Source organism: Camelus dromedarius, unplaced genomic scaffold (genome assembly GCF_036321535.1).
Source record: "Camelus dromedarius isolate mCamDro1 unplaced genomic scaffold, mCamDro1.pat HAP1_SCAFFOLD_121, whole genome shotgun sequence".
NCBI classification, from domain to species: Eukaryota; Metazoa; Chordata; class Mammalia; order Artiodactyla; family Camelidae; genus Camelus; species Camelus dromedarius.
Window position 1 is genome coordinate 5,362,487 of NW_026989801.1, and position 10,973 is coordinate 5,373,459.

Below are 10,973 nucleotides of genomic sequence, written 5' to 3' on the forward strand. Positions count from 1 at the left end.
ACCGGCACTAGGAAACAGACTGAGAAAGCAGAGAAAAAGTGCCTCCTGCAACCCGTTCCCTTGGTGCTAGATGAACGAACGTCTCTCCACTTGCTAAGTTCTGAGAGATAAGTGTGTGTGAAAGCCGTCCTTCACTTAGCTTGATGGGAACACAAAGTTTCTTTTCAGTTGCAAACACCATTCCATACATATATATGGGGAGGTAGAAGCTCCAACACGGTTTTACAGTGAAATCTGCAGGAACTTCAAATCGGCACTAGGAAACAGACTAGAAAGCAGAGAAAAAGTGTCTCCTGCAACCCGTTCCATTGGTGCTAGATGAATGAACGTCTCTCCACTTGCTCAGTTCTGAGAGATAAGTGTGTGTGAAAGCCGTCCTTCACCTAGCTTGTTGGGAACACAAAGTTTCTTTTCAGTTGCAAACTCCATTCCATACATATATATGGGGAGGTACTAGCTCCAACTCGGTTTTACAGTGAAAACTGCAGGAACATCAAACCGGCACTAGGAAACAGACTGAGAAAGCAGAGAAAAAGTGCCTCCTGCAACCCGTTCCCTTGGTGCTAGATGAACGAACGTCTCTCCACTTGCTAAGTTCTGAGAGATAAGTGTGTGTGAAAGCCGTCCTTCACTTAGCTTGATGGGAACACAAAGTTTCTTTTCAGTTGCAAACACCATTCCATACATATATATGGGGAGGTAGAAGCTCCAACACGGTTTTACAGTGAAATCTGCAGGAACTTCAAACCGGCACTAGGAAACAGACTGAGAAAGCAGAGAAAAAGTGTCTCCTGCAACCCGTTAAATTGGTGCTAGATGGACGAACGTCTCTCCACTTGCTCAGTTCTGAGAGATAAGTGTGTGTGAAAGCCGTCCTTCACCTAGCTTGTTGGGAACACAAAGTTTCTTTTCAGTTGCAAACTCCATTCCATATATATATATGGGGAGGTAGTAGCTCCAAATCGGTTTTACAGTTGAAACTGCAGGAACTTCAAACCGGCACTAGGAAACAGACTGAGAAAGCAGAGAAAATGTGTCTCCTGCAGCCCGTTCCCTTGGTGCTAGATGAACGAACGTCTCTCCACTTGCTCTGTTCTGAGAGATAAGTGTGTGTGAAAGCCGTCCTTCACCTAGCTTGTTGGGAACACAAAGTTTCTTTTCAGTTGCAAACTCCATTCCATACATATATATGGGGTGGTACAAGCTCCAACTCGGTTTTACAGTGAAAACTGCAGGAACTTCAAACCGGCACTAGGAAACAGACTGAGAAAGCAGAGAAAAAGTGTCTCCTGCAACCCGTTCCCTTGGTGCTAGATGAACGAACGTCTCTCCACTTGCTCAGTTCTGAGATATAAGTGTGTGCGAAAGCAGTCCTTCACCTAGCTTGTTGGGAACACAAAGTTTCTTTTCAGTTGCAAACTCCATTCCATACATATTTATGGGGAGGTACTAGCTCCAACTCGGGTTTACAGTGAAAACTGCAGGAACTTCAAACCGGCAGTAGGAAACAGACTGAGAAAGCAGAGAAAAAGTGTCTCCTGCAACCCGTTCCCTTGGTGCTAGATGAACGAACGTCTCTCCACTTGCTCAGTTCTGAGAGATAAGTGTGTTTGAAAGCCGTCCTTCACCTAGCTTGTTGGGAACACAAAGTTTCTTTTCAGTTGCAAAATCCACTGCATCCATATATATGGGGAGGTAGAAGCTCCAACACGGTTTTACAGTGAAAACTGCAGGAACTTCAAACCGGCAGTAGGAAACAGACTGAGAAATCAGACAAAAAGTGTCTCCTGCAACCCGTTCCCTTGGTGCTAGATGAACGAACGTGTCTGCACTTGCTCAGTTCCGAGAGATAAGTGTGTGTGAAAGCCGTCCTTCACCTAGCTTGTTGGGAACACAAATTTTCTTTACAGTTGCAAACTCCATTCCATACATATATATGGGGAGGTACTAGCTCCAACTCGGTTTTACAGTGAAATCTGCAGGAACTTCAAACCGGCACTAGGAAACAGACTGAGAAAGCAGAGAAAAAGTGCCTCCTGCAACCCTTTCCCTTGGTGCTAGATGAACGAACGTCTCTCCACTTGCTCAGTTCTGAGAGATAAGTGTGTGTGAAAGCCGTCCTTCACCTAGCTTGTTGGGAACACAAAGTTTCTTTTCAGTTGCAAACTCCATTCCATATATATATATGGGGAGGTTGTAGCTCCAAATCGGTTTTACAGTTGAAACTGCAGGAACTTCAAACCGGCACTAGGAAACAGCCTGAGAAAGCAGAGAAAATGTGTCTCCTGCAGCCCGTTCCCTTGGTGCTAGATGAACGAACGTCTCTCCACTTGCTCTGTTCTGAGAGATAAGTGTGTGTGAAAGCCGTCCTTCACCTAGCTTGTTGGGAACACAAAGTTTCTTTTCAGTTGCAAACTCCATTCCATACATATATATGGGGAGGTAGAAGCTCCAACTCGGGTTTACAGTGAAAACTGCAGGAACTTCAAACCGGCACTAGGAAACAGACTGAGAAAGCAGAGAAAAATTGTCCCCTGCAACCCGTTCTCTTGGTGCTAGATGAACGAACGTCTCTCCACTTGCTCAGTTCTGAGAGATAAGTGTGTGTGAAAGCCGTCCTTCACCTAGCTTGTTGGGAACACAAAGTTTCTTTTCAGTTGTAAACTCCATTCCATACATATATATGGGGAGGAACAAGCTCCAACTCGGTTTTACAGTAAAAACTGCAGGAACTTCAAACCGGCACTAGGAAACAGACTGAGAAAGCAGAGAAAAAGTGTCTCCTGCAACCAGTTCCCTTGGTGCTAGATGAACGAACGTCTCTCCACTTGCTCAGTTCTGAGGGATAAGTGTGTGTGAAAGCCGTCCTTCACCTAGCTTGTTGGGAACACAAAGTTTCTTTTCAGTTGCAAACTCCATTCCATATATATATATGGGGAGGTAGTAGCTCCAAATCGGTTTTACAGTTGAAACTGCAGGAACTTCAAACCGGCACTAGGAAACAGACTGAGAAAGCAGAGAAAATGTGTCTCCTGCAGCCCGTTCCCTTGGTGCTAGATGAACGAACGTCTCTCCACTTGCTCTGTTCTGAGAGATAAGTGTGTGTGAAAGCCGTCCTTCACCTAGCTTCTTGGGAACACAAAGTTTCTTTTCAGTTGCAAACTCCATTCCATACATATATATGGGGTGGTACAAGCTCCAACTCGGTTTTACAGTGAAAACTGCAGGAACTTCAAACCGGCACTAGGAAACAGACTGAGAAAGCAGAGAAAAAGTGTCTCCTGCAACCCGTTCCCTTGGTGCTAGATGAACGAACGTCTCTCCACTTGCTCAGTTCTGAGATATAAGTGTGTGCGAAAGCAGTCCTTCACCTAGCTTGTTGGGAACACAAAGTTTCTTTTCAGTTGCAAACTCCATTCCATACATATTTATGGGGAGGTACTAGCTCCAACTCGGGTTTACAGTGAAAACTGCAGGAACTTCAAACCGGCAGTAGGAAACAGACTGAGAAAGCAGAGAAAAAGTGTCTCCTGCAACCCGTTCCCTTGGTGCTAGATGAACGAACGTCTCTCCACTTGCTCAGTTCTGAGAGATAAGTGTGTTTGAAAGCCGTCCTTCACCTAGCTTGTTGGGAACACAAAGTTTCTTTTCAGTTGCAAAATCCACTGCATCCATATATATGGGGAGGTAGAAGCTCCAACACGGTTTTACAGTGAAAACTGCAGGAACTTCAAACCGGCAGTAGGAAACAGACTGAGAAATCAGACAAAAAGTGTCTCCTGCAACCCGTTCCCTTGGTGCTAGATGAACGAACGTGTCTGCACTTGCTCAGTTCCGAGAGATAAGTGTGTGTGAAAGCCGTCCTTCACCTAGCTTGTTGGGAACACAAATTTTCTTTACAGTTGCAAACTCCATTCCATACATATATATGGGGAGGTACTAGCTCCAACTCGGTTTTACAGTGAAATCTGCAGGAACTTCAAACCGGCACTAGGAAACAGACTGAGAAAGCAGAGAAAAAGTGCCTCCTGCAACCCTTTCCCTTGGTGCTAGATGAACGAACGTCTCTCCACTTGCTCAGTTCTGAGAGATAAGTGTGTGTGAAAGCCGTCCTTCACCTAGCTTGTTGGGAACACAAAGTTTCTTTTCAGTTGCAAACTCCATTCCATATATATATATGGGGAGGTTGTAGCTCCAAATCGGTTTTACAGTTGAAACTGCAGGAACTTCAAACCGGCACTAGGAAACAGCCTGAGAAAGCAGAGAAAATGTGTCTCCTGCAGCCCGTTCCCTTGGTGCTAGATGAACGAACGTCTCTCCACTTGCTCTGTTCTGAGAGATAAGTGTGTGTGAAAGCCGTCCTTCACCTAGCTTGTTGGGAACACAAAGTTTCTTTTCAGTTGCAAACTCCATTCCATACATATATATGGGGAGGTAGAAGCTCCAACTCGGGTTTACAGTGAAAACTGCAGGAACATCAAACCGGCACTAGGAAACAGACTGAGAAAGCAGAGAAAAATTGTCCCCTGCAACCCGTTCTCTTGGTGCTAGATGAACGAACGTCTCTCCACTTGCTCAGTTCTGAGAGATAAGTGTGTGTGAAAGCCGTCCTTCACCTAGCTTGTTGGGAACACAAAGTTTCTTTTCAGTTGTAAACTCCATTCCATACATATATATGGGGAGGAACAAGCTCCAACTCGGTTTTACAGTAAAAACTGCAGGAACTTCAAACCGGCACTAGGAAACAGACTGAGAAAGCAGAGAAAAAGTGTCTCCTGCAACCAGTTCCCTTGGTGCTAGATGAACGAACGTCTCTCCACTTGCTCAGTTCTGAGGGATAAGTGTGTGTGAAAGCCGTCCTTCACCTAGCTTCTTGGGAACACAAAGTTTCTTTTCAGTTGCAAACTCCAATCCATACATATATATTGGTAGGTACTAGCTCCAACTCAGTTTGACAGTGAAAACTGCAGGAACTTCAAACCGGCACTAGGAAACAGACTGAGAAAGCAGAGAAAAAGTGTCTCCTGCAACACGTTAACGTGGTGCTAGATGAACGAACGTCTCTCCACTTGCTCAGTTCTGAGAGATAAGTGTGTGTGAAAGCCGTCCTTCACCTAGCTTGTTGGGAACACAAAGTTCTTTTCAGTTGCAAACTCCATTCCATACATTTATATGGGGAGGTACTAGCTCCAACTCGGTTTTACAGTGAAAACTGCAGGAACATCAAACCGGCACTAGGAAACAGACTGAGAAAGCAGAGAAAAAGTGCCTCCTGCAACCCGTTCCCTTGGTGCTAGATGAACGAACGTCTCTCCACTTGCTAAGTTCTGAGAGATAAGTGTGTGTGAAAGCCGTCCTTCACTTAGCTTGATGGGAACACAAAGTTTCTTTTCAGTTGCAAACACCATTCCATACATATATATGGGGAGGTAGAAGCTCCAACACGGTTTTACAGTGAAATCTGCAGGAACTTCAAATCGGCACTAGGAAACAGACTAGAAAGCAGAGAAAAATTGTCTCCTGCAACCCGTTCCATTGGTGCTAGATGAATGAACGTCTCTCCACTTGCTCAGTTCTGAGAGATAAGTGTGTGTGAAAGCCGTCCTTCACCTAGCTTGTTGGGAACACAAAGTTTCTTTTCAGTTGCAAACTCCATTCCATACATATATATGGGGAGGTACTAGCTCCAACTCGGTTTTACAGTGAAAACTGCAGGAACATCAAACCGGCACTAGGAAACAGACTGAGAAAGCAGAGAAAATGTGTCTCCTGCAGCCCGTTCCCTTGGTGCTAGATGAACGAACGTCTCTCCACTTGCTCTGTTCTGAGAGATAAGTGTGTGTGAAAGCCGTCCTTCACCTAGCTTGTTGGGAACACAAAGTTTCTTTTCAGTTGCAAACTCCATTCCATACATATATATGGGGTGGTACAAGCTCCAACTCGGTTTTACAGTGAAAACTGCAGGAACTTCAAACCGGCACTAGGAAACAGACTGAGAAAGCAGAGAAAAAGTGTCTCCTGCAACCCGTTCCCTTGGTGCTAGATGAACGAACGTCTCTCCACTTGCTCAGTTCTGAGATATAAGTGTGTGCGAAAGCAGTCCTTCACCTAGCTTGTTGGGAACACAAAGTTTCTTTTCAGTTGCAAACACCATTCCATACATATATATGGGGAGGTACTAGCTCCAACTCGGGTTTACAGTGAAAACTGCAGGAACTTCAAACCGGCAGTAGGAAACAGACTGAGAAAGCAGAGAAAAAGTGTCTCCTGCAACCCGTTCCCTTGGTGCTAGATGAACGAACGTCTCTCCACTTGCTCAGTTCTGAGAGATAAGTGTGTTTGAAAGCCGTCCTTCACCTAGCTTGTTGGGAACACAAAGTTTCTTTTCAGTTGCAAAATCCACTGCATCCATATATATGGGGAGGTAGAAGCTCCAACACGGTTTTACAGTGAAAACTGCAGGAACTTCAAACCGGCAGTAGGAAACAGACTGAGAAATCAGACAAAAAGTGTCTCCTGCAACCCGTTCCCTTGGTGCTAGATGAACGAACGTGTCTGCACTTGCTCAGTTCCGAGAGATAAGTGTGTGTGAAAGCCGTCCTTCACCTAGCTTGTTGGGAACACAAATTTTCTTTACAGTTGCAAACTCCATTCCATACATATATATGGGGAGGTACTAGCTCCAACTCGGTTTTACAGTGAAATCTGCAGGAACTTCAAACCGGCACTAGGAAACAGACTGAGAAAGCAGAGAAAAAGTGCCTCCTGCAACCCTTTCCCTTGGTGCTAGATGAACGAACGTCTCTCCACTTGCTCAGTTCTGAGAGGTAAGTGTGTGTGAAAGCCGTCCTTCACATAGCTTGATGGGAACACAAAGTTTCTTTTCAGTTGCAAACACCATTCCATACATATATATGGGGAGGTACTAGCTCCAACTCGGTTTTACAGTGAAAACTGCAGGAACTTCAAACCGGCACTAGGAAACAGACTGAGAAAGCAGAGAAAAAGTGCCTCCTGCAACCCGTTCCCTAGGTGCTAGATGAACGAACGTCTCTCCACTTGCTCAGTTCTGAGAGATAAGTGTGTGTGAAAGCCGTCCTTCACATAGCTTGATGGGAACACAAAGTTTCTTTTCAGTTGCAAACACCACTCCATACATATATATGGGGAGGTAGAAGCTCCAACTCGGTTTTACAGTGAAATCTGCAGGAACTTCTAACCGGCACTAGGAAACAGACTGAGAAAGCAGAGAAAAAGTGCCTCCTGCAACCCTTTCCCTTGGTGCTAGATGAACGAACGTCTCTCCACTTGCTCAGTTCCGAGAGATAGGTGTGTGTGTTAGCCGTCCTTCACCTAGCTTGTTGGGAACACAAAGTTTCTTTTCAGTTGCAAACTCCATTCCATACATATATATGTGGAGGTACAAGCTCCAACTCGGTTTTACAGTGAAAACTGCAGGAACTTCAAACCGGCACTAGGAAACAGACTGAGAAAGCAGAGAAAAAGTGTCTCCTGCAACCCGTTAACGTGGTGCTAGATGAACGAACGTCTCTCCACTTGCTCAGTTCTGAGAGATAAGTGTGTGTGAAAGCCGTCCTTCACCTAGCTTGTTGGGAACACAAAGTTTCTTTTCAGTTGCAAACTCCTTTCCATATATATATATGGGAGGTACTAGCTCCAACTCGGTTTTACAGTGAAATCTGCAGGAACTTCAAACCGGCACTAGGAAACAGACTGAGAAAGCAGAGAAAATGTGCCTCCTGCAACCCGTTCCCTTGGTGCTAGATGAACGAACGTCTCTCCACTTGCTCAGTTCTGAGAGATAAGTGTGTGTGAAAGCCGTCCTTCACCTAGCTTGTTGGGAACACAAAGTATCTTTTCAGTTGCAAACTCCATTCCATACATATATATGGGGAGGTAATAGCTCCAACTCGGTTTTACACTGAAAACTGCAGGAACTTCAAACCGGCACTAGGAAACAGACTGAGAAAGCAGAGAAAAATTGTCTCATGCAACCCGTTCCCTTGGTGCTAGATGAACGAACGTCTCTCCACTTGCTCAGTTCTGAGAGATAAGTGTGTGTGAAAGCCGTCCTTCACATAGCTTGTTGGGAACACAAAGTTTCTTTTCAGTTGCAAACTCCACTCCACCCATATATATGGGGAGGTAGAAGCTCCAACTCGATTTTACAGTGAAAACTGCAGGAACTTCAAACCGGCACTAGGAAACAGACTGAGAAAGCAGAGAAATAGTGTCTCCTGCAACCCGTTCCCTTGGTGCTAGATGAACGAACGTCTCTGCACTAGCTCAGTTCCGAGAGATAAGTATGTGTGTAAGCCGTCCTTCACCTAGCTTGTTGGGAACACAAAGTTTCTTTTCAGTTGCAAACTCCATTCCATACATATATATGGGGAGGTACTAACTCGAACTCTGTTTTACAGTGAAAACTGCAGGAACTTCAAAGCGGCACTAGGAAACAGACTGAGAAAGCAGAGAAAAATTGTCTCCTGCAACCCGTTAACTTGGTGCTAGATGAACGAACGTCTCTCCACTTGCTGAGTTCTGAGAGATAAGTGTGTGTGAAAGCCGACCTTCACCTAGCTTGTTGGGAACACAAAGTTTCTTTTCAGTTGCAAACTCCATTCCATACATATATATGGGGAGGTACAAGCTCCAACTCGGTTTTACACTGAAAACTGCAGGAACTTCAAACCGGCACTAGGAAACAGACTGAGAAACAGAGAAAATGTGTCTCCTGCAACCCGTTCCCTTGGTGCTAGATGAACGAACGTCTCTCCACTTGCTCAGTTCTGAGAGATAAGTGTGTGTGAAAGCCGTCCTTCACCTAGCTTGTTGGGAACACAAAGTTTCTTTTCAGTTGCAAACTCCATTCCATACATATATATGGGGAGGTAGAAGCTCCAAATCGGTTTTACAGTGAAAACTGCAGGAAATTCAAACCGGCACTAGGAAACAGACTGAGAAAGCAGAGAAAAAGTGTCTCCTGCAACCCGTTCCCTTGGTGCTAGATGAACGAACGTCTCTCCACTTGCTCAGTTCTGAGAGATAAGTGTGTGTGAAAGCCGTCCTTCACCTAGCTTGTTGGGAACACAAAGTTTCTTTTCAGTAGTAAACTCCATTCCATACATATATATGGGGAGGAACAAGCTCCAACTCGGTTTTACAGTAAAAACTGCAGGAACTTCAAACAGGCACTAGGAAACAGACTGAGAAAGCAGAGAAAAGTGTCTCCTGCAACCCGTTCCCTTGGTGCTAGATGAACGAACGTCTCTGCACTTGCTCAGTTCCGAGAGATAAGTGTGTGTGAAAGCCGTCCTTCACCTAGCTTGTTGGGAACACAAATTTTCTTTCCAGTTGCAAACTCCATTCCATACATATATATGGGGAGGTACTAGCTCCAGCTAGGTTTTACAGTGAAAACTGCAGGAACTTCAAACCGTCACTAGGAAACAGACTGAGAAAGCAGAGAAAAAGTGTCTCATGCAACCCGTTCCCTTGGTGCTAGATGAACGAACGTCTCTCCACTTGCTGAGTTCTGAGAGATAAGTGTGTGTGAAAGCCGTCCTTCACATAGCTTGTTGGGAACACAAAGATTCTTTTAAGTTGCAAACTCCACTCCATCCATATATATGGGGAGGTAGAAGCTCCAACTCGATTTTACAGTGAAAACTGCAGGAACTTCAAACCGGCACTAGGAAACAGACTGAGAAAGCAGAGAAATAGTGTCTCCTGCAACCCGTTCCCTTGGTGCTAGATGAACGAACGTCTCTGCACTAGCTCAGTTCCGAGAGATAAATATGTGTGTAAGCCGTCCTTCACCTAGCTTGTTGGGAACACAAAGTTTCTTTTCAGTTGCAAACTCCATTCCATACATATATATGGGGAGGTACTAACTCCAACTCTGTTTTACAGTGAAAACTGCAGGAACTTCAAAGCGGCACTAGGAAACAGACTGAGAAAGCAGAGAAAAATTGTCTCCTGCAACCCGTTAACTTGGTGCTAGATGAACGAACGTCTCTCCACTTGCTGAGTTCTGAGAGATAAGTGTGTGTGAAAGCCGTCCTTCACATAGCTTGTTGGGAACACAAAGTTTCTTTTCAGTTGCAAACTCCATTCCATACATATATATGGGGAGGTACAAGCTCCAACTCGGTTTGACAGTGAAAACTGCAGGAACTTCAAACCGGCACTAGGAAACAGACTGAGAAAGCAGAGAAAATGTGTCTCCTGCAACCCGTTCCCTTGGTGCTAGATGAACGAACGTCTCTCCACTTGCTCTGTTCTGAGAGATAAGTGTGTGTGAAAGCCGTCCTTCACCTAGCTTGTTGGGAACACAAAGTTTCTTTTCAGTTGCAAACTCCATTCCATAAATATATATGGGGAGGTAGAAGCTCCAAATCGGTTTTACAGTGAAAACTGCAGGAACTTCAAACCGGCACTAGGAAACAGACTGAGAAAGCAGAGAAAAAGTGTCTCCTGCAACCCGTTCCCTTGGTGCTAGATGAACGAACGTCTCTCCACTTGCTCAGTTCTGAGAGATAAGTGTGTGTGAAAGCCGTCCTTCAACTAGCTTGTTGGGAACACAAAGTTTCTTTTCAGTTGTAAACTCCAATCCATACATATATATGGGGAGGAACAAGCTCCAACTCGGTTTTACAGTAAAAACTGCAGGAACTTCAAACAGGCACTAGGAAACAGACTGAGAAATCAGAGAAAAAGTGTCTCCTGCAACCCGTTCCCTTGGTGCTAGATGAACGAACGTCTCTGCACTTGCTCAGTTCCGAGAGATAAGTGTGTGTGAAAGCCGTCCTTCACCTAGCTTGTTGGGAACACAAATTTTCTTTCCAGTTGCAAACTCCATTCCATACATATATATGGGGTGGTACTAGCTCCAGCTCGGTTTTACAGTGAAAACTGCAGGAACTTCAAACCGGCACTAGGAAACAGACTGA